At 43.3% G+C, this 24,477-nt stretch overlaps 2 long non-coding RNA genes and 1 pseudogene across 2 annotated transcripts; 1 reads left to right on the top strand and 2 right to left on the bottom strand.

Moving 5' to 3' along the window:
- Positions 1-340: 340 nt before the first annotated feature.
- On the bottom strand, positions 341-18,899 carry LOC117075054. Its single transcript, XR_004433825.1, has 4 exons — positions 18,712-18,899; positions 14,910-14,962; positions 3,804-3,866; positions 341-470 (listed from the first exon to the last, which is right to left on the bottom strand). It is a non-coding gene; the product is annotated as an uncharacterized LOC117075054 (long non-coding RNA).
- LOC117075055 lies at positions 395-15,074 on the top strand. The gene is made up of 4 exons (XR_004433826.1): positions 395-478; positions 1,034-1,130; positions 14,420-14,475; positions 14,928-15,074. It is a non-coding gene; the product is annotated as an uncharacterized LOC117075055 (long non-coding RNA).
- Positions 18,900-22,371: 3,472 nt separating the features above from the next.
- LOC117074434 lies at positions 22,372-23,809 on the bottom strand (annotated as a pseudogene).
- Positions 23,810-24,477: the final 668 nt, after the last annotated feature.

The raw sequence follows: 24,477 nt of genomic DNA, 5'->3' as shown, positions 1-24,477 counted from the left end.
CAGTGGACAGAGTGTAAACAGGGCCTGCACTGGAGGTGGACATGGAAGGTCCTTCTGAGAAGATAACATTTGATGAAGTAGGGAGCAACAAGTCCAGTGCAGATCAAGAGAGAAGACTCCAAGCAGAGCCAACAGCAACTGCAAAGGCCCCAAGGCAGGAATGAGGTGGCTACGTGGCTGGAGCAAAGGCTGTGCCTAATGACCGATCAAAAGTTGCTTCTGGCACCCAGCCTGGCTCCTGCCCCAAGTTGAAAACAGATCATCAGCAACAACTCTAGCTTCCCAAGCCTCTCCTGCCCAGACTTGCAGCTCCACCCAGGTCAGAGGCACAGCTGCAGGGACCACAGAACAATGGGCTCAGCTCTGTGGAGACAGGAAAAGCCACCATGGTTTCGACAAAGAATACAGGAATGGTGTTAAAGGCTTCTTTGGGCAGTATCCAATTTATGTAGCAATTTTCTTGGTCACATCTGCGGAGGTATAAAAAGACAGATATAAGGCAAGGATGGAACTACTTTATGTGTGTTGATATCCCTTCCCCATGGTTCTGTACACCTCAGAGCTCCTGCAGCGTGGCGGGTGATCCCAGTGGCTCCTATTTCACCTGGAGGCAGGACCGTGCTGCTGCCACGTATGGCAGCTCTGCCAGGGCTGGGGAGGCAGAGACTGTCATTCTCAGTTTGGTGTACTCATCCCTACCACTTTTCTGCCACTGAGTTTTTGGGTGGGCATAAGTTCACTGGTGGCCTGGGTCCCCAGTCTTACTCCCCTCCAGGCCTGATAGCTCTTCTTTCCTGCAGTGAACACCTCTCTGAGGGTTTTGATGATCCTGCCCAGTTCTGGCCTGTCACACCCATCACAGCCTGGTCAGTCCAGAGAGCACTGAGTCCTCCTGCTTCCTCTGTCGGCAGTGACATCAGGCATCTTCCCTAAGCTTCCTCTATAAACTGGTCCCTTTTCGTCCCTCTTCCAGGTAGCCTTTTCCCCCGAATGTTGTTAATGGATTCATTTGATATCTTGTTTTCCTTTGAAGCTTTTGTGAAAGTCGTGTAGACTCATGGAGCATCCAAATGAGGTAACATCACCATCAGTGCTCCTTCCCTGGCTCACTGCCTCAGGAAACCAACCTGGTAGGTGTTTCTGAGACTCTCAGTGTCTGTGGAAGTCCCTGGGGATTTCTCACTCAAATCTGCAGAGTGTTTAGTCTTCCTGGACTTTTGGCTCTAGGCAGTTTGCTTGGAAGTATTGAAGGAGAGTAGCTCTCTGACCCCCATGTGATAATATTATAGGGCCTCAGAGCATGCTTGTTTGGCATTCTAGGGGCTGGGAGATTGGTGAGACACCCCAGATGTCTGCTTGACTTCAGGGTGGCTGATAACAGAAGAGACCACCACCCAAGACCCGGAACCGCAGCTTCCTCTGACTTGCAACTGTGCTGCTGCCTGGGACAGATTCCTTTCTTCTTAAGGTTGAACTTTCTCTTAAGGAGTCCATGTTTGGGTGTTGTCCCTAACCACCCCACCTCCCCCGCTCCCTGTCCTAAGTTCTACAGGCACCAGGGACCCCAGCTGTGGGCACAGGGGGATTCTTTCCCTGGAGCTCCAGAATCCAGGTAGAACCTGGGAAGGGATGGGAAAAGAGGTCATTCCATCATTTGGACAAACCTAAATCTAAATTTAGCCCCAGCCTGCTATAGAATATCAGTATGAAAGAAACTTTGGACGTTATTAGGTCAACTGCTTCATTTTGCAGATGAGAAAACAGAGGCCCAGAGAGGTGAAGTGGTTGGACTAAGAACGTGGACCTCATGGCAGAGCTGGACTGACCATATCTCCTGACTTTTAGTCTGGGTCTCCATTCACTGTGCCTTCTGCCCTTGTTGCTTTTGAATGTTATAAAAGGTCCTTTACATTCAAAAACCTCTTCTTTCTGTTCCCCTGCCCACCCTCTACCTCGTAGAACTTCTGATAAGATGCCTAGGCTATGAGTGGCATTCTTGGGCTGTCTTGAGTGTGAAGACACCTTTGTGGCTAGCCTCCTTGAGCACGTATGGGGCATCAACACATATGTATTGAATCAGATTAGGACATAATTTTCCTTTTTTTTTTTTTGTGAGACAGAGTTTCGCTCCTGTTGCCCAGTCTGCAGTGCAATGGCGCAATCTCAGCTCACCACAACCTCCACCTCCCAGGTTCAAGCAATTCTACTGCCTCAGCCTCCCAAGTAGCTGGGATTACAGGTGCCTGCCACCATGCCCAGTTAATTTTCTACTTTTAGTGGAGATGGGGTTTCTCCACGTTGGTCAGGCTGGTCTCGAACTTCCGACCTCAGGTGATCTGCCCGCCTCAGCCTCCCAAAGTGCGGGGATTACAGGTGTGAGTCACCGCACCTAGCCAATTTTCGGTTTTTTAATTCTCCAATAGTATATTAATAGAACTACTGTGAAAATAAAAGTGCATATTTTCCACTTAAATAATTAGGTTAAATCGACTAAGATTGTTATTTTTCCTGCAGGACTTACAGCTTATAATGGGCTAAAAAGCACTGTGACTGTTGGCCAGGCATGGTGGCTCACGCCTGTAATCCCAGCACTTTGGGAGGCCGAGGCAGGCAGATCATGAGGTCAGGAGATCGAGACCATCCTGCCTAACACGGTGAAACTCCGTCTCTACTGAAAAAAAAAAAAAAAATTAGCTGGGAGTGGTGGCGGGCGCCTGTAGTCCCAGCTACTCAGGAGGCTGAGGCAGGAGAACGACTTGAAGCCGGGAGGTGGAGCTTGCAGTGAAATGAGATCGCGCCACTACACTCCAGCCTGGGCGACAGAGCAAGACTCTGTCTCAAAAAAAAAAAAGCACTGTGACTCTGGACATTTAACATGAACTCCAGAAAGTGTTCTCCATAACATATTTTGCGAAAAGCTGCACAAAGGTGGATGCATGGAAAATTGAAGGTTTGCCTGATCCTCTACCAGGAAATCCTGGTTCTATGGAGCAGCCACAGCTATGACTGGTCTCCAGGACAGGAATATGCCTGCTCCCTGGTGAAAGTGCCTCTCTGTGGCCTCAGGGCCTCTGTGAGGCAAGGCAGAACTCCTGTCCCTGCATGAGCACACCTGGGGCTTCTGGAGTGGCTGAGACACTTATGCTCCCTGCTTCCTGCTTCCTGGAGCAGAATTTAAGGAAGACTACTGGGCTTTTGCCTCAGGAGACCAGACGAAACAAAACCTCCTTTCAGTGGGGCATTCTTCTGACTTTTTCTTCAAGTGGAATTGTGACTGTAGGTTTGGGTTTAAACATTGAATTTCAATTTTGCACACACACACCAAGAGGCCTTGGGGCAATGGGGGTGTTTGAAATGAACACCAGCCCGAGTCCTCTACCTGCCAAGTGTTCGATTAAGCTGCTTAGGTCTGTTTCCACCATCCTGTCTTTCAAATATTTATGTGGCAGATTATAGGCAAGCTTCAAAGGCAAGGAAATGCAAATCTGTTCTATAAATCATGGAATAACACAGCTGCTGTCTTCCTCAGTGTGACAGCTTACGAATGCCAGCATTTCTGTCTGCAGAAGGGGTGGTGGGAGTGGGCTTCTCGAGTGCAGCCAGGCCTGTGTGCGTGCCTGTGTATGTGTGTGTGTGTGTGTATGTGTGTGTGTGTGTGTTGGGAGTAGGGAAGAGAGTAGGTCATACTAATAATATTCGCATTTTTGCAAAACAGCAGGTTTTTTGTTGTTTAAATTTCCCAGCAGTTAAGGAGTTAATTTATTTTGCTAATCTTAAAGAACTGTGGCAGGAGAAAACCTCACCTGGGATCTGAGGCATCCAGAAAACTAGAGATGAAAATGGCTTTCGGTTTTGGGGATATATACCTAGAACGTGAAGTAAGGGGAGAGAAGTCAACAGCAATAACTTTGGAGATTCCAAAATGAATTTAATTTAGTCTAAATGAATAAAAAGGTAATTGTGCATTGCAAATACTTATGCAAATTAAGTTTTGCCCCCAGGGTCTTAACAATCTGCCAGTGAAGCCCCCAGTGTGCCAAAGATTAGACTTTTGTGGGCTCTTTTCGGCTGTTGCCATGAACACATCGATTTGGTACATTGGTGTTTAGTGACCCATTAACATCCACCAAGACCAGCACTGGGGTTTATGGTCCTTGCCCAGCAGCTGGTTTTGGCCTGGTGTCATTCTAAGGAAAAACCTGGGAAAGCTGCAGTCAACAGCGTGCAGGGACCCAAAGGAAGATGCTGTATAAGACAAAATGAGTGGGGATAAGTTTTGCCATGTATTAGTCAGGATTCTGTTGCAAGTGACTCAAACTCACTTAGGCAATAGGGGGAATTTTCTGGGTCACTGAAGGGAACATTGAATAACCAAATCATGGGAAAGGACCGAAAGTAGTTGGGCTCGGGAACAGTTGGAACAAAAACTGGAATGCTGCTAGGACTGTCTTCCATCACCTGTCTTTACTTTTTCTCTGTGCTGGCTCCTAACATGGCTGCATATTAGGACTAGTAGATTTTGTGCCTAACGACTTTTCCTATTATAAAGACTGTTTTGCACCTGACAACTTTTGTCTCTGTAGAATCCTATTTTGAATAATCCCAGAGAAGAAATTTTTTTTTTTTTTTTTTTTTTTGAGACGGAGTCTTGCGCTGTCACCCAGGCTGGAGTGCTGTGGCCGGATCTCAGCTCACTGCAAGCTCCGCCTCCCGGGTTCACGCCATTCTCCTGCCTCAGCCTCCCGAGTAGCTGGGACTACAGGCGCCGCCACCTCGCCCGGCTAGTTTTTTGTAGTTTTTAGTAGAGACGGGGTTTCACCGTGTTAGCCAGGATGGTCTCGATCTCCTGACCTCGTGATCCGCCCGTCTCGGCCTCCCAAAGTGCTAGGATTACAGGCTTGAGCCACCGCGCCCGGCCTGAGAAGAAATTTATAATTGGTTGAGCTGGGATCAGGTGGCCATGCCTGGACCAATCAACTGTAGGAAGAGGACAGAGAGTCATATAAAAACATGGCAGCTCTTATGGTAGTCGTGTTGATGATGGGTGGCTTTCCCCCCCCACAAAAAAATGGAGTGGGGAAGCTTTGGACAGACAATCCAGTAAGCATCTACTACATTCTAGAGAGAGCTGGAAAAAAGACCAAAGAAGGCCAGAAAAGATGGTGTGATGAATGAGTTGCATGTTGGAATTCATTGACTGACTCCTTGACATTCGGTATTCCATAGGATTCCTTAATGACACTAAATGACACTAAATACATTCAGTATTCCATAGGATTCCTTAATGACGCTTAATGACACTAAATGCTCCTAATGACGCTAAATAAGAGCTATTTTTCTGATAGCTCTTATTCTGTCTCCTTGATTGTTCTAGAGCCTTCTCTTCTCTGCACTGAGAATCTCCTCAAGATTACAGGCTCTTAGTTATGTATCTTGCCTCTACAGAAGACAAATAGATAGCTTCTTTCCAACTGCATAAACAGTATTCCCTGTCAGGACCCTCCTCTTACCTTCCAGAAGAAATCTACACTTGGATTTCCTTTAGTCACATTTAATACCTTTCTAAAAAAGTGTGATTCCTGAACCAGTCACATGAGAATTACCTGGAAGCCGATTGGAAACACAGAATCTTGGGCTTTATCCCAAAACTGCTGAACCAGAATCTGCATTCTAACAAGATGACCAGATACTTAGTAAGTCCATTAATTTGGAAAGCACCACTTTAAGCAATTAGAAAGGGAACTCATAATCAATCTGCTCTCAGTGGCGAAATAAATGTTTTTTCACGATTTTCCTACCAGGTCAATGGCAACCCTGTCTAGAAACCCAGATTCACAACAACTCTCAAAATTACTTTTCCAATACTTTCTTGTCTTCATTACCTATGTCCAATCTGTTACCAATTTCAACCTATTAATTCCACTGTCCAGTAGGTCTGTTTTTCCTAACCATGCCTTCCTCACTTTCTGCAGGCTCTAATAGATGCATTTGCCAGTCAGCCTCCTCATTTAAAAAATGGGTCAAATGATGCTTACAATGCCTCCTATACATATTTACATACAATACAAATTTAATGTGTAATTATCTTCATCCTGGTAGGACTGGTTTTCCACTATGGCTTTGTACACAGTTGTAAGGGATATTGCAAATAACATATTATTAACCATAAAGTGCCAAAATCTATGAATAATTTTGATTTTAAATAAATTAGAAGGGATTAAAGATTATTTCTAAAATTATTTTCCCTTATCTGCACTTTAATATGCTATAATGAATAACAGAGAAAGTGGTGGAATAATACCTGGTAGGCCAGGAATTATAGATAGTAGTGTCTTACATATGAGCATCATCTATGATAGAGGTCAGCAAACTCTTTCTGTAAAAGGCCAGATAGGATTTTAGGCCTTCTGGGCCATATGGTCCCTGTTACAACTACTCAACTCTACCATCATAATGAGGAAGCAGCCAGAGGCAATACATTGCACATTGATTACTGTAGCTTTAAAGTAAGTCTTGGTATCAAATTAAGTCCTTCAGTTTTGAACTTCTTTTTCAAAATTGTTTTGGCTAACGTAGGTTATTTTCATTTTTTACAAATTTTAGGTTCAGTATAAAAATTGCTTAAAGAAAAAATGCCTGCTGGGATTTTGATTGGGGTTGCATGTAATCTGTAGATCAATGTGATGAGAATTGACAGCATAACAATATTGAGTTTTCCAATTCACAAACGGGTATGTCTCTCCATTTTCCAAAGGTCTTTAATTTCTTTCAGTAGTTTTTTTGTAGTTTTTAGCATAGGTTCTATACATACTTGGTTAAATTAATTCCAAAATATTATCTATTTCTGATGTTATTGTAAATTATATTTTACATTTTAATGTCTCACTTATTTGTTGCTTGAATACAGAAATACAATTGATTTTTTCTGTTAACTTTGTATTCTACAACCTTACTAAATTTACTTATTAACGTAGTAGCCATTCAGGGTAGACTCTTTAGTATTTTCTAGATAGAAAATTATGTACATGGCTAGGCATGGTGGCTCATGCCTGTAATCTTAGCATTTTGGGAGGCTGAGGTGGGAGAATTGCTTGAGGCCATGAGTTTGAGACCAACTTGGGCAACACAGCAAGACCCCATCTCTATTAACTAAAAGAAGAAAAGAAAAGAAAATTGTGTACTATGTGAATAAAAAAAGTTTAACTTTTGTTTTTCTAATCTATAAGATTTTATTTTATTTTTTAGGTCTTATTTTACTGGTGGGACACCAATATAATGTTGAATAGAAGGGAAAAAACAAACATTCTTGCCTGGATCTCAATATTAATGGGAAAATGTTGAGTCTTTCAATATTAATTTACAGTATTTGCTCAGGTTTTTCATTGATTCCTTTATTGGGTTAAGATAGTTGTCTTTTATTCCTAGTTTACTGAGTTTTAAAAATCGTAACAAGGCACTGAATTTCACCAGATGATTTTTCTGCATTGTTGTAAATGATCATAGGATTTTTCTTTTTTATTCTGTTAATGTGATGAATGACAATGATTGATTTTCAAATGTTAAATAACCTTGCATGCCTGGAATAAACTCCATTCAGTCATGATGTATTATCATTTTAATTATATTTCTGGATTCTAGTTGCTAATTATTTGTTAATAATTTTTTATCTATGCTATGTTCATAAGGAATTAGACTATAATTTTCTTTTAATGTCTTTGTCTGGTTTTGTTATTAGAATAATGGTGACTTCATAAAATGAGTTGGGAAGTATTTCTTCCCCCTCTATTTTCTGAAAGATTTTGCTTAAGACTGGTATTATTTCCATAGAATTCATTATTTACTCTATCTAGGCCCAGAGTCCACTTTGTCAGAAGAGTTTAAGTTATAAATCCAGTTTATTTAGGCTTAACATAGAATTGATGAGATTTTCTATTTCTTCTTGTGTCAATTTGAGTTATGCATGTTTTCAAAGGAATTATCCATTTCAACTAAACTTTTTAATTGGTTGGCATAAGTGGTTCATAATATCCCCTTTTTATTTTTTAATGTCTATAAGACTTATAATGCTGTCCCTTCTTTTATTATTAATATTTATTTTTGTGTTTTTCCTTTTTTTCTTTATCTGTCTTGCTGGTAGTTTATTTTTTATTTTTAGGGGTTGTTTTCTCTTTAATGGAAAACAAAGCTTATTTTGAGGATTTTTTCATTCATCAAACATTAGCTTGGAATTGATGACTGTCATAGTGTTGGGAGTGTGGTGGGAGAGGGACTACAAAAAGCAGAAGATAGTTTTTACTTTCTTTTTTAAAATTTTTTAAATTTTACTTTAAGTTCTGGGATACAAGTGCAGAACATGTAGGTTTGTTACATAGGTATATGTGTACCAGGGTGGTTTGCTTCACCTATCAACCCGTCATCTAGGTTTTAAGCCCCTTATGCATGAGCTATTTGTCCGAATGCTCTCCCTCCCCTTGCCCCCCATCCCACCGACTGGGCCCCGTGAGTGTTGTTCTCCTTCCTGTGTCCATGTGTTCTCATTGTTCAACTCCCACTTATGAGTGAGAACGTGTGGTGTTTGCTTTTCTGTTCCTGTGTTAGTTTTACTGAGGATGATGGCTTCCAGTTTCATCCATGTCCCTGCAAAGGACATTAGTCTCATTCCTTTTTATCGCTTCATAGTATTCCATAGTGTATATGTACCACATTTTCTTTATCCACTCTATCACTGATGGGCATTTGGGTTGATTGGTTCCATGTCTTTGCTATTGTAAATAGTGCTGCAATAAACATGTGTGCATGTGTCTTTATAGTAGAATGATTTGTATACCCAGTAATGGGATTGCTGGGTCAAATGGTATTTCTGGTTCTAGATCCTTCAGGAATTGTCATACTGTCTTCCACAATGTTTTAAGTAATTTGCATTCCCAACAGTGTAAAAGCATTCCTATTTCTCCACAGCCTCACCAGCATCTATTGTTTCTTGACTTTTTAATAATCACCATTCTGACTGGCATGAGATGGTATCGCATTGTGGTTTTGATTTGCATTTCTCTAATGATCAGTGATGTTGAGCTTTTTAAAATATTTTTTTTTGCCACATAAATGTCTTCTTTTAAGAAGTGTCTGTTCATATCCTTTGCCCACTAGAAGTTTATTTTCTTCATTGAATTTTTTTTCAAAGAATGAACGTTTGGATTTATCAGTTTTCTTTGCTATTTGCATATTTTCTATTGTACTGATTTCCTTTTTTATGTTTATTATTTCCTTTCTTCTATTTACTTGAAGTTTATTTTGCTGTTTTTTTCCAGTTTCATAAGGTAGAAGCTTAGAGCATTGATTTTTTTTTTTTTTTTTTTTTTTGAGACGGAGTCTTGCTCTGCTGCCCAGGCTGGAGTGCAATGGCCGGATCTCAGCTCACTGCAAGCTCCGCCTCCTGGGTTTACGCCATTCTCCTGCCTCAGCCTCCCGAGTAGCTGGGACTACAAGCGCCCGCCACCTCGCCCGGCTAGTTTTTTGTATTTTTTAGTAGAGACGGGGTTTCACCGGGTTAGCCAGGATGGTCTCGATCTCCTGACCTCGTGATCCGCCCGTCTCGGCCTCCCAAAGTGCTGGGATTACAGGCTTGAGCCACCGCGCCCGGCCTAGAGCATTGATTTTTAAACTTTTTTTCTTCTAATGTAAGCATTAAAGTTGTTAATTTCTGTCTAGGTACTTCTTTAACTGTATCTACATATTTCTATCTATCTATCTATCTATCTATCTATCTATCTATCTATCTATATCTATCCAATCTATTTAGTTCAACATAGTTTCTAATTTCCCAAAATATTTTCTGACCTTATCCATAGGTTATTTTAAAGGTCATTGTTTGATTTTCAAATATTTGTGGATTTTATAGATTTTTTTTTTCTTGTTTTTTAATGTAGTTCCATTGTGGTCTGGTCAGAGAACATACTCTGTATAGGGTTTGAATATCTTTAAATTTATTGAAACGTATTTTACGGCCAATTATGTGCCCTCTGTGTCCTCTAAGATAAATGTTCTATTTTCACTTACAAGGAGTGTGTGTTTCATAGTTGGCTGTGTGGAGTATTCCATAAATATCAATTAAGTTTGATTGTTTGATGGTGTTGTTCAAGACCTCCATTTACTTTCTAACTTTTGTGCCCTTTTGTTCTATCAACTACTGAGAGAGGGGTATTAAAAATCTCAGACTATATTTTTGTATTTGTGTGTTTTTTCTTTCAGTTCTGTCAGTTTTTTTCTTTGTGTATTTTCAAACTTTGTTATTAGGTGCACATACATTGACTATTGTAAATATTCTTGATCAATTGACCCTTTTTTATGATGAAATATTTCCCTTTAATCTGGAAATATTTCTTATCATGAAGTCTACTTTGTCTGATATCAAAGTAGCCACTCTAGCTTTATAATTAATATTTGCCTGGTATATCTTCTTCTGTTCCTTAACTTTTACCTATATGTATCTTTGTATTAAAAAACTAAGCCTTGTAGAAAACAAATAGTTGGATGTTGTTTTTCTACCAGGTATAATAGTATCTCTTAATACATGATTTTGGTCCTATTATACTTTTCTACCAAGTATAATAGTATCTTTTAATAGATGATTTTGGTCCATTTTTACCTAATACAATTCTTAATGTGGCTGTGTTAAATCAGTTAACTATTGACTTATCGGTTTCATTTTTTCTTTGCTTTTGTTTTCCTTTCTCTCTCCCTTTTTTGAATTAAAAAATTTATTATTTCATTTTATTTTCACTATTGTCTTATTAGCTATAACTTTTTAAATAGTTTGCTCTAGGGTTGATATAATATGTCTTTTATTAATTTTTTTCTTCTATAATGTAGAATCTGCCTTTAAATCTGCCTAGTGGGCTTTTTGTTTTAGATATTGGGGTGTTTTTTAGCTTTAGATGGCTGATTTGTTTCTTTTTCTGTTATTTTTGTTTTTGTTTTTTGAGATGGAGTTTCACTCTTGTTGCCCATGCCGGAGTGCAATGGTGTGATCTTGGCTCACTGCAACCTCCACCTCCCAGGTCCAAGCGATTCTTCTGCCTCAGTCTCCCAAGTAGCTGGGATTATAGGCACCCGCCACCACGCCTGGCTATTTTTTTCTATTTTTAGTAGAGACGGGGTTTTACTATGTTGGCCAGGCTGGTCTTGAACGCCAGACCTCAGGTGATCCACCTGCCTCAGCCTCCCAAAGTTCTGGGATTACAGGCATGAGCCACTGTGCCTGGCCTGTTTCTTTTAATGATTTCCATTTACTTATTTATTATGTTAGTGTTTTCCCTTAATTGCTTGAACAAATCTATAATGGTTGTTTTAACGTCCTTGTTTGCTAATTCCATCTTTGTCTTTTCTAGATCTGCTTCTATTGTCTGATTTTCCCTTTCATTATGGGTTACATTTCTTGTTTGTGGCATGTCTAATAATTTTGACTGGATTCTGGCTATTGTGAATATTCCATTGTTAGCCTAAACTTTCTTGTGTTTCTTTACAAATTATTGATTTTTGCTCTTGCAATAGATTAAATTAATTTCAGATCAGCTTTATCCCTTTGAGGCTTTTTCAGAAAGAGTCTAGAGTATCTTTTGCTCTAGGACTAGTTTAGCCCTACTAGTAAGACATACTCTTTCCAGGATTTCACCTGAATGCAGCAAGTACTCAATGAGGTCTTTCCATTCTGGCTGAGCTGAACTCAAATATCTCCCAGTCCTGTGCAAGCTCTGATAGTTGCTCAGTTTATAGTTCTCCGTAATTTATCTTTCCTTCATCATTATTATTTCCCAGGGTTTATGGAGTTTCACCTTAAACATGTGCATCTTATTATTTAGCCAAAGATTCAAGAGGATCCTCTGCAGATTTCTGGAACTTATTCTATGTTGCTCTTTCATTCTGCTACTGTGTCTCACAAGTTCCATCCAGATGCCTCAGCCTTCCTGAACTCCAGTCTCTGACTTTTTGAGTCATACTCTGATTGAATTCCCCTTTCCTGCAACTGGTACAGAAAGTGCATTGACATAAAAGGCTAGGGCTATGGTAGGGCTCACCTCACTTGTTTCTGTTCTCTCTCAGGCATGAGATCTCATGCCTGAAATGCCTGTTGTTCAATAACCGAAAATAACTATTTCAGATATTAATATTTTTGTTTAATTTTCTGGTTGCTGACACTTGGTGGACTAGATGTGCACTAGTTACTTCGTTCTGATCATAAACAGTCTTATTAAAATTTAATTTTATGCTGTTTTTCATGAACACTCCTTTCCAGTCAATTTTCGGCTGATCCCTATATACAATTTGATGTTCTTCAGTGTATTCAGACCTTTCAGGCCTTCCTCAAATGCATTTTCCCCTTTCTTTCTATGCCTTACTCCATACAAAAGCTATTTCAAACTCACCTTTTCCAGAAAACCTCCTATGATTAATCCATTCACCCTCTTTATTCACCTGCCCTTTGTTGTAATTTGTACTTCGTTTCTACTACATTAAGTTGCACTTTTGGCCATGTAGTTTTGTTAAGTTTTTGGCAGTTATTTTATGTGTGACTGTTTTGCTGATGATTATAGGCAGAAGCTTATAAATAGAAAAAGCCTGTCTTTCATTTATTCCCTTTGTTGCAAACCCACCTAATTCAACTGGCTGTTCCCAAGGTAAATATTGGTGACCCTCTATAGTTTGGTGGAGAGGCATTGTATTATGAAACAGACGAAGCTAAATATCAGAGCTCTCATGTGATGGGCCACTTCCAAGGCCCTGGGAGGGTCCCCAGCCATCTATTTACATGGTAGATGGTTTTATAAATTTTGCAAAGGACAGATTTGAATCACAATGGAATAAGGCACTCTCTCTTTCCATTATGAATTTCTTTCAGCCAGTCTCCCCTTTCAGGTGGTGGGGAGTGACTGTAAGCATTTGGGGATCTAGTTAAGGAAAGTTGAGTTGGTGATACATTTAGCTGAGGTTTAGTGGGAGGTATTTATGTGGTTTGCAGACATTTCCATGTATAGTTAACTTATTCCTAGCTGTCCTGTGCAGGAATATTCTTACCACCCATGGGGCAAACTTACCGAGTGATATGACAGGAAGATACAGAACCAGAGCACCTATGAACATGAACCTATGCTATGGCACCCAGCACTGGATCCTTACAGGGAGAGGGGAAGAAACAAGGTTTTAATTGTATGAAGCCAGAAACTAATCTCCGGAAGTGTCTTTCCATCAAGACATAAACAATTCTAAGTGGAGGATTCTGTTCTCATCCATTTCTAGTAAAGGACATTCTGTCAGGAGTGTGCTTTATATGCAGTGTATACAATTATAAACACTCCATGATGTTTTCTTTTGTGAAGATATTATGCAAAACTAAATTCATCAGAATTTTTCTGTTTATAGTGCACAACCTTGTGGAAGAACTACAAAGAGTGAACTTGTCTATTGAAGTTGCATGTTTTATGAATCTTAAAAATTAACATGGAAAAAATTTTGATCAACCAAGTTAGAGGAAGCACTAAATTATTTTATTCTCTCTATAGAAAGTATTACAACATGGTGGTGACATGAAGAGGCCATCAAGGAGGATGCAGCAAAAAAAGTAAAAAAATGAGCCTGGCGCGGTGGCTCACGCCTGTAATCCCAGCACTTTGGGAGGCCGAGGCGGGCGGATCACGAGGTCAGGAGATTGAGACCATCCTGGCTAACATGGTGAAACCCTATCTCTACTAAAAATACCAAAAAAAATTAGCTGGGAGTGGTGGCGGGCGCCTGTAGTCCCAGCTACTCGAGAGGCTGAGGCAGGAGAATGGCAAACTCGGGAGGCGGAGCTTGCAGTGAGCCGAGATCGCGCCACTGCACTCCAGCCTGGGATTCAGAGCGAGACTCCATCTCAAAAAAAAAAAAAAAAAAGTAAGAAAATGCATTACACAGCCATATCAACCATTAATTAATAGAAATATTATGTCATTTGGGGGATTTTTGTGGTATTTGTAAACTTTTCAATATTTGAAGTCATTGGCCGGGCACAGTGGCTCACGCCTGTAATCCCAGCACTTTGGGAGGGCACAGCAGGTGAGTCACCTGAGGTCAGGAGTTCAAGATCAGCCGCCAACATGGTGAAACCCCGTCTCTACTAAAAATACAAAAATTATCCAGGCATGGTGGTGCATGCCTGTAATTCCAGCTACTCGGGAGGCTAAGGCAGGTGAATTGCTTGAACCCTGGAGGCAGAGGTTGCAGTGAGCTGAGATCACGCCATTGCACTCCAGCCTGGGAGACAAAGCGAGACTCCATCTCAAAAAAAAAAAAAAAAAAAACATTGGAGCCATTTTTTTCTCATTCTGTATTCATTTTCATCGCTAATTTTGTATTTATAATTTTTAATACTTCTTTTTCAGAGAAGACCCTGAAGGTTTGTAAGTCTCAGGCCCCACAAAAGTTGGATCCAACCTTGAGTAGGTGAGGATATTGGCTCTTCCCCCTTCTTAACCTTGTTATCGGGTGATATGGTTTGGCTGTGTCCCCGTCCAAACCTCATCTTGAATTGCAGCTCCCATAATTCCCACATGGTGTGGGAGGGACGTGGTGGGAGATAACTGAATCATGGGGCGGTTCCGCCATACTGTTCTCGTGGTAGTAAATACGTCTCATAAGATCTGATGATTTTATAAGGGGTTTTCCCTTTCACTTGGCTCTCATTTTCTGTGTTGTCTGCTACTTTGGTAAATATTAACTAACCATCCCTGGAGTACGCATTCCCAATTATAGCAAGTGATCATCCCTTGGGTGCAGATTACATCTAAATAACATATACAAGCAAATCACACTGCCAATGCTGAAGCGTTTCAAAGTAAATTCAGACATAAACAAAGTAAACAGAGAATATAACTTACCTGTCTCTTCTATTACAGTTGCCTTTTCATTGAGTCCTGTGGAGCTTAGGTTCCTGTGGAGGGTGGCAGAAGGGAAACTTCAATTACAGCATATACGGTCTGATCTGTTCTAAATATTAAAGTTCATACTATTTTCTTTGTGATAAATGAAGGGTGTTCTGCTGCATCTGAAACTCTGAAAACCATTGCTCTAGCACTAACCATCTGTCTCTATAACAGGTATCCACTCAAAGTTACAATGAAAGCCCAAAGATGTGCTTGAGTTAGCTTATGTCAATGAAAATGCTGCTAGAGACTTGGTGTAGATCTGCTGAGCTGCGTGTGAAAACTACAATGTAATCTGCTCCTCCTCTCCCTCTCTCTTTTCACCACCATTGTTGTCAATATCTATTCCTTCCACATTTTACCCAAGAAAACTTAGTATACTGGGGTCACATTCTCCATAACCAAGTTGCCAAACAGAAAGACTTCTGGAATAGAAGACGTCTCCTAACTTGGGGAAGAGCGCTTAGAGGGGAAGAGATGAGAGATGGTCAGAGCCAGGATGTATTTAGTCTTGGTCTACAGTGGACATTTATTATCTGCCAAGATCCCTTCTTTCTGGCATGGACATCCTTTCACTTAGGAACATCCCCCCAATGATGAGGCTCTATAAGGGCTTCTCTCATTTTCCCCTGGACTGTGAGATGACCTAATTCTCCAAGATACTAACCAGGTGCTTTCTTTCTTTTCTTTTCTTTTTTTTTTCTTTAGATGGAGTTTTGCTCTTGTTGCCCAGGCTGGAGTGCAATGGTGCAACCTCAGCTCACTGCAACCTCTGCCTCCCGGGTTCAAGCGATTCTCCTGCCTCAGCCTCCCAAGTAGCTGGGATCACAGGCATGCGCCACCACGCCTGGCTAATTTTGTATTTTTAGTAGAGACGGGGTTTCTCCATGTTGGTCAAGCTGGTCTCGAACTCCCCACCTCAGGTGACCCGCCCACCTCTGCCTCCCAAAGTGCTGGGATTACAGGTGTGAGCCACTGTGCTTGGCCTAACCAGGTGCTTTCAAAGGTGTTTTGAACCAAGAAGCAAGCCCTGCCCTGTTGGACGCAAAGCTGGGAACATGTGAGATGGGAACTGCTGGCATCCCTGCCTCCAGCACTGAGAGGAAAGCCAGCCGGACAGCATAGAGCTGCCTGCAGCAAGCAGGAAAAAAGGGTGAGGACAGAGTGTCCCGAGAGCCTCCAGCTTCTGGTTCTGGTGGCCACTGATGTCCAACTCTGTTTCTGCCCTTCTTGTTTTGGTTACAGGAGCCCACAAATCCTCTCTATCATTGGTGCTTATTAGAATTGAATTTCTGTCATTTTTTTAAAACCAAGAATGTACAAAACAATGCACTGGCTCCGGCAGCAAAATTTTAGAGCCTGATAAAAGAAAAGAAATAGAAACCACAAGAAGAATGGAGGAAATCTCCAGTAATTCACAGGAAATAAAATAACCAGGGAAAATAAAACTTTGCAGTCTTGGGTGTCTACAGAGGTGGTACTGAAACAAGTGACCTTGAGATCACAGCTCAGGAAAGCCCATGTGACTGTGCTGGTTCTCTGAACCCAGGGAGGTGGGATGGCAGCAATGGAACAGCATTCCTTTGTCAAAAGACAGACCTGGGAGGTAGTGGAGTGGAGGAGACCATGGAAGATGAGAGCTCCTGCATGAAAATCCACAAACCATGAGTAGAGAGAGTAATGGAGAAGATAAGGAGAGAGAGGGAAGGGGGACTGTGGCCTGCACACGAGGTTGTGCAGCCAGATGTAAGGCCTGGAAGCCACGCTCCTGAGAATCACAGTGCACATGCTAGGTTGGGGCAGAGAGCCACATGCAGCTCACTGGCAGGCAGAATCAGGGGCTGGAGGCATAGAAAGCCAAGAGCCAGGCAGCAGCAACTGGCTGACCCTGGTAGGCAGTTCCAGGAGTGGGCACGTCTAGGCGCAGGGACTGGAAGCAAAATAGATTGACTCAGGAGTAGACAAATATGGGTTCAAGGTCAATCAAAGAGCAGAAACTAGGTGACACAAGTGATTCAAATCTAGAAAGAGAGTTGTAAAAGTGGGCAGACACAGGTAGAGGGAGGACCTAGGAACAGAGGCTAGAAACCAGAAGGGGTCTGCTGGCGTGGATGGACAAGAGGCAGGAGCTAACAGGCACAAAGATGCGCATGGAATTTCACCAGATGGCTGTTTGCTGCTGAGCTGTGGAGCTGTGGCTTTTCTTCCTGCTTGTCCACAAGCGGGTGGCTCTGCCCTTGGGGTTCAAAGGCATGAGCAGGCCTTCTGATGACACATTTGACAACGCTGGCACAGAGGCAAGATCGAGTGGGAATAGCTGGGAATTTCCTTCTCCTAGACCCTGGGTGTCTGATAAATTCTCCTCATGTTGACAGTTTCGTCTTTCATAGTTTAAATAAAGAAATGAGAGGGACTGCTACCCTGCACCTAAGCACGGGGGTCATGCTCTGCAGAAGTGGAAGTGACAGGGACCCTGAGAGGAGCCGTCTTTTGCAAAGTTGGTGGCATCCGGGGCTCAGGCAGAACCCATTCTGAAAGCAGGGTTCAGACGTGTTCGGAAAAGAGACTCTCGATGAGAAGACAGCTCAAGAGGAAAGGGAGGCTAATTGGGGCTAATTGTATTTTGTTAACAGACGATAGCAAGAAGGCAGAACTCGGGCTGTGTGTGGTGGCTCACTGCTGTAATCCCAGCATTTTGGGAGGCCGAGGCAGGTGAATCACCTTAGGTCAGGAGTTCAAGACCAGCCTGGCCAACACAGCAAAATCCTTTCTCTACTAAAAATACAAAAAAATTAGCTGAGTGTGGTGACGTACGCCTGTAATCCCAGCTACTCAGGAGGCTGAGGCAGGAGAATTGCTTGAACCTGGGAGACGGAGATTGCAGTGAGCCGAGATCACGCCACTGCACTCCAGCCTGGGCAACAGAGTGAGACTCTGTCTCAAAACAAAACAGGCAGAACTCCTCAAATTGTACTTCCCAATTCTCAGTCAAGAAGACCCATCTTCAGACTGGAAAGGGCAGAATTAGTGCTGGTTAGAGGGAACCAAAGCCATATATAATTGCTCTGAGCAGACTTCACACACCCATTAAATACCCCTGCAGAATTTAGCGCTTGCAAAGAGTTCCTCAGATATTTCTGAGATTCCCCCTGGGTGACGGGCTGCGAATGCTTGTTCACCACCCCAAATCATTCCCTGATGCTAATGACACTCAGGAGATGGACTCTCTGCAGGGCATAGCTAGCCAGCTCTGCTGCTGCCACCACCTGGGATGAGGGATGCTGGGTTTCCCTTTGCCTTCCATCCTAAGCACAGGACACAGCATTCCCTGAGTCCCCAGAGCACAATCCTCTCTCTAATATACCGGCTGCACAAGCGCAGGAATTTTTGCACCCCACCACACCTCCACCTAGGTAACCCCAAGGTCTAGAACAGTTTTTGGTAGACAGTAGGAGCTCAGTAAATCTCTGACTTTTAACAAGTGTTTAGTAAACAATCAAAAGTGACAGAAAGGGCTGGGCAAGGTGGCTCATGCCTGTAATCCCAACACTTTGGGAAAACAAGGGGAGAGGATTGCTCGAGCCTGGGAGTTCGAGACCAGTCTGGGCAACATAGCGAGATGCTATCTCTATTTTACTTTTTAAAAAGTGAAAGAAAGAACAAGGCAGAGAATAACTAACAACAATTAAAAGATGTTGTGAATTTCAGGATCCTCAGACTCAGACTTAGAAATGCCCAGTGATGAAAATGTACCCACCTTAAGCAGTCTGATGGCTTGGCGTGCAGAATATGTCTTTGTGGGCAGAAAAAGCTTCTCTGGGCTGAAAAAAATAGAAAAATGTGTCTCCTCTCCCCACCAGCAAGGCAGGCAGATACCTTAGAAGACAGAGATCCCACCTGGTGGGCAGGTCCTTGTCAGGTAAGGGTTTGGTTAGTAGGTTGTACCTTTGTGTCGAAAAAAAGACATGCCTTTCTCCCAGCAAGGGCAGCCCCCAGCAGGGTGCACAGCTTGGCCGCACTCTGTTGGACAAAGCTGCACTGTCTTCCTGCAGGGCTCCTATCCTGTCATGTGGTGTGAGCCAGCACAACTGCACGCAGTCTAAGTGCCCTCAAATCAGGTCTACCCTGCCTGGAATCCCAGCCCCACCCCTCCCAAGACCCAGAAAGGGGAAGGGATTCTCAGGCTGCCTCCCTGCACTTATTTCCTACCCAACACCTGCTCCTCCCTGGTGACCAATGATGGGACATCTATTCCCCCAGGAAACCTGGCCCTCACTCCAGGCCTATGATCTCATCCTGTGGCACCCAGTACAACAGTCCCATCAGAACACAATAGTCTCAAGGCTTTGGGGTCATTATACTTCAATAATGCCACTTGAAGGGCAGAAACTGTCCATTGAACACACTTAGTTCTCTTTCATAGGCTGTCTTCTAGGGAGAGGTGAATATTCTGCCTGAATGTCCTTCTGTAGTCCTCTGGGCTGGCCACTCTTGCAAACAATTGCTCTCGCAAAAAACACTCTCCACTCTGCAAGGATAAGCAAACACTGTAATTCACTGCATTCCTACCGAGTTAAGAAATATTTCACTCCTTCCTGGAAAGCAAGGAAATTATAGAGACTTAGCTCAGGCTTGACCATATTCAAAAACATACACGACCAAAACAAAACGTTTATCATCCAAACCTAAAATCATCATCCAGAATAATGATGACTTTATAATTGTTCCAAAGAGCACATTGGGCACTTGTTCCAGGCATATGTATGTAACAAAAAGACCCATGAAGTGTGACCCAAGGGCTGACTGTCCAGATGAATTCTGTGATGGTTAATATTAGGTGTCGACTTGATGGGACTGAGGGATGCCTAGATGGCTGGTGAAGCACTTTTTCTGGGTGTGTCTCTGAGGGTGTTTCTAGAGAAGACTGACATATGAGTCAGTGGACTGGGAGAGGAAGACCCGCCTTCACTGTGGATGGGCACTGTCTGGTCGGCTGCCAGCACGGCAGAACAAAGCAGGCAGAAGAAAGCAGGCAGAAAGGGCATGCAGCTTGCTGGGGCTTTCTGTTTCTCTTTCCCTTCCAGAGCAGGCCGTCTTCTCTCCTTCTGCCTTTGGGCATCTGACTCCAGGTTATTCAGCTTTTGCACTCTGGGACTTGTACCAGTGGCCTCTGGGGTGATCTCAGCCCTTCAGTCTCAGACTGGGAGCTGCACTGTCAGCTTTCCTGGTTTTGAGGCTTAGGGCTTGGACTGAGACACACTACCTGTTTTTCTCATTCCCCAGCTTGCAAGCCCTATTGTGGGACTTTGCTTTAGTAATTGTGTGAGCCAATTCTCCCTAATAAACTCATATATATATACACACACGTATACAATTACTCAAGGTTCTCCAGAGGGACAGAACCAATAGGATATATGTATATATGTGTGTATATATACACAAATGTATACAATCCTATATATATGTATAGGATGCATGTGTGTATATACACACATATATGTGTGTGTATATATACACATATATGTATATGTATCCTATATGTATGTATCCTATTGGTTCTGTCCCTCTGGAGAACCCTGAGTAATTCACCATCTTCTTTCTGAACAAAAATTAATGCTGGTTTGAATGGCAGTTTCTTCCAGATTCTACCCGTATGGTTCTTAAAGACAATGATAGGGTCCAGGATAAAAAAGTTGTTAAAGGAATGTAAAAGAGCTTCATGCAATTGGAGGTAGTATCAAGTTTCTTGGCCCGAAAACATTTTACCCTTGGGTGCTAAGAGATCTTGCAAATGTGTTGCTTAGTTCTATCAATGATCTTTGTGGGACTGTAGTGAGCAAAACTGGTGCCATAGCACTGGACCCAGGCAAACGTCCTAAGTACAAGAAATAGAAGGTGAGTTCTGGAGATTACAGAACAGCAAATGACCTAGATTCTGGGTCATATTTACAAATAAATTGTTTAAAGAGAATTTATGAGCACCTACACAAGGAAGTAGTGATTACCAGTGTAACTAAAATGCAGGTTAGTTGCTCGCTGCATGTGGAGTCCAGTTAACAAGAGCAAGGTCTGATACAAAAAAAAAGCGAATTGATTCCAAAGTTAGCTTGGGGAAGGGGCACAAAGGGTCCTACCTTAAAATGTGCTGCTTCACTTTGGGAACAGAAAGCAGGGATTTTTATAGGGGAAGGGAGGAAATGAGCAAGGGCAGGGGTCCCCCTCCTAGCGTGGTGTTGAGTTGGCACCTTCCTGGGTAGAAGTAAGTTGAAAAAGTGGCCAAGCGGGTGTGCTTTCGATTTGCCCTCCTGGTGGATGGAAGTCCTCAGGCAACCCTGGGAAGATGGAAGTTCTGAGGCAAACTCTGGAAGGGAAAGTTCCTTGGTGGGTGTGCTTTGGTCTGCAAATCGACCGTCAGCTCTCAAGGAGAGATCTGTCTTGGAGCACACAGTTAGAAAAACTTGCCCTGCAGGGAATGTGGGGTGAGGGGGAGGAGAATGATTATATTTGCATTTCTGAAAGGCTAAGGGAGCCAGGGAAATGAGAAAAGAAGAGAGAGAGAAGGAAAAAAACAAACCACCTCTAGAAAAACAGGGGTGCTGGGTTATACTAGGAGCTAGTATAGATTCACCCATAATGTTAAAGGCAAAGTAACCACTTTCCTTTTTGAGAGGACTGTTAAACTCAGCAGACTCTGAGGTAGTGTGTATGTTTCAAGGAAGAGAACAAGGCTTTCACTCCATTTCTGACTTTTTAAATTAGAGGTTGTACATCCATGGCTTGTGGTTTCTTGTGTTTTATTTGGCTCTGCCCAGCATTTATGACACTTATAATTCAGTTGCTAACATTTAAAAACAGGGAGTGGGGCAGATCCTATTCTTGTGCCCAGTTATCCCTTACCCTCCCTTTGTTGCCTATGGGAGAGGTGTAGGTCCTCTCCCTACTCCCTCAGGCCTGGACAGGGGGCTCGCTTTGGCTAACAGGATGTAAGCAGAAGTGATCTGTGCCGCCTGGTGAGCAGTGGCTTGAAGGAGCACCACATGGGTCTGCGGGCCCTCTTCTCCCTCGGTTGCAAAACAATGTGTTCAGGATGGGTCTGCTTTACAGCTGGATCCTGGAACAAGAAGACATGCAGAGCAGAGCCATAGCTGCTGACAACATGAGCAGAAATGAACTTTTTTTTTCCAATCCTATTGTAAATGTTTTTTTTTTTTTTTTCTTTCTGAGCACAGGGGACTTTATTGATGGTACATGACAAGGTGGGGCTCCCTAGGCTCCTCCCTCTTCAGGAGATCTGCATGGAAACTGTGAGGCGGGAAGATTCTCAGTGTAGTGGGGGACTGAGTGCGGCAGAAACTCCCCGGCAGTGAGGGCCTCTCTCTTCCTCTCATGCTGTCACTGGGGCTGGTGGTCTGGGGGTCTTACTCCTTGGAGGCCATGTGGGCCATGAGGTCCACCACCCTGTTGCTGTAGCCAAATTCATTGTCATATCTGGAAATAAGCTTGACAAAGTGGTCATTGAGGGCAATGCCAGCCCCAGCATCAAAGGTGGAGGAGTGGGTGTCGCTGCTGAAGTTGGAGGAGACAAGCCTGGTGCTTAGGGTAGCCCAGGATGCCCTTGAGGGGGCCCTCGGATGCTGCTTCACCACCTTCTTGATGTCATCATATGTGGCAGGTTTTTTCAGACAGCAGGTCAGGTTCATGACCAACACGTTGTCACTGGGGACTCGGAAGGCCATGCCAGTGAGCTTCCCATTCAGCTCAGGGACGACCTTGCCCACAGACTTGGCAGTGCTAGTAGAGGCAGGGACGATGTTCTGGAGAGCCCTGCGGCTGTCACAACACAGTTTCCCGGAGGGGTCATCCACAGTTTTCTGGGTGGCAGTGATGGTGTGGACTGTGGTCATGAGTCCCTCCACAGTACCAAAGTTGTCATGGATGACCGTGGCCTGGGGCGCTAAGCAGTTGACGGCACAGGGTGCATTGCTGACTATCTTGGACCTGTTGTCCTACTTCTCATGGTTCAAGCCCATCATGAACATGGGGGTGTCATGAGCGTCCGTGTGAAAAGACCACCAAACAGGCTTTGTGTGAGCAATAAAGCTTTTTAATCACCTGAGTGCAGGCGGGCTGAGTCCGAAAAGAGAGTCAGTGAAGGGAGATAAGGGTGGGGCTGTTTTATAGGATTTGGGTAGGTAAAGGAAAATTGCAGTCAAAGGGGGGTTGCTCTCTGGTGGGCAGGAGTGGGGGTTACAAGATGCTCTGTGGGGGAGCTTTTTGAGCCAGGATGAGCCAGGAAAAGGAACTTCACAAGGTAATATCATCGCTTAAGGCAAGGACCGGCCATTTTCACTTCTTTTGTGGTGGAATGTCATCTGTTAAGGCGAGGCAGGGCATTTGCACTTCTTTTGTGATTCTTCAGTTACTTCAGGCCATCTGGGCATATACGTGCAAGTCACAGGGGATGCAATGGCTTGGCTTGGGCTCAGAGGCCTGACAGGGGGCATCAGCAGAGGGGACAGAGATGATGACCCCTTTGGTTCCCCGCTGCAAATGAGCACCAGCCTTCTCCATGATGGTGAAGACACCAGCGGACTTCACAACATACTCAGCACCAGCATCACCCCATTGGATTTTGGTGGAATCTAGCTCCTGGATGATGGTGATGGGATTTCTATTGATGACAAGCTTCCTGTTCTCAGCTTTGACAGTGCCATGGAATTCGCCATGGTGGAATCATACTGGAACATGTAGACCATGTAGTTGAGGTCAATGAAGGGGTCTTTGATGGCGACAATATCCACTTTGCCAGAGTTAAAAGCAGCCCTGGTGACCAGGCACCCAATACAGCCAAACCCATTTGACTCCAGGCTTCAGCTTCACCATGATGTCTTAGGGATGCAGCTGGCGCTGCACGAGAAGATGCAGCTGTCTGTTGAATAGGAGGAGCAGACAGCCGGGATTTTCTTAATTGCTTTTTTGTCCCCCGCCTGAGATGGAGTCTTGCTCTGCCGCCCAGGCTGGAGTTCAGTGGTGTGATCTCGGCTCACTGCAACTCCCACCTCCCCGGTTCAAGCAATTCTCTTGCCTCAGCCTCCTGAGTAGCTGGGATTACAAGCATGCACCACTACCATGCCGGGCTAATTTTTGTATTTTTAGTAGAGATGGGGTTTCACTATGTTGCCCAGGCTGGTCTCAAACTCTTGACCTTGTGATCTGCCCACCTTGACCTCCCAAAGTCCTGGGATTACAGGTGTTAGCCACCGCTCCCGGCCCTCTTAATTGATTTTTAAGAAAATTTGTTGTTAGTATATAGAAACGCTACTGATTTTTGTATGTTGATTTTGTACTTGAAACTTTGAAAAATTTGTTTATCAATTCTAACGATTTTTGGCAGAGTCTTTAGGATTTTCTCTATGTAAGACCGGACTGCCAGCCAATAGAGGCAATTTTACATCTTCCTTTCCTATTTGGATGCCTTTTGTATCTTTTCCTTGCCTAACTGCTCTGGCTAGAACTTCTAGCA

The sequence above is a fragment of the Trachypithecus francoisi genome, unplaced genomic scaffold (assembly GCF_009764315.1).
Source record: "Trachypithecus francoisi isolate TF-2019V2 unplaced genomic scaffold, Tfra_2.0 Lachesis_group5, whole genome shotgun sequence".
In the NCBI taxonomy this organism is placed as follows: Eukaryota; Metazoa; Chordata; class Mammalia; order Primates; family Cercopithecidae; genus Trachypithecus; species Trachypithecus francoisi.
This window is presented reverse-complemented; position numbering and strand designations above follow the sequence as displayed.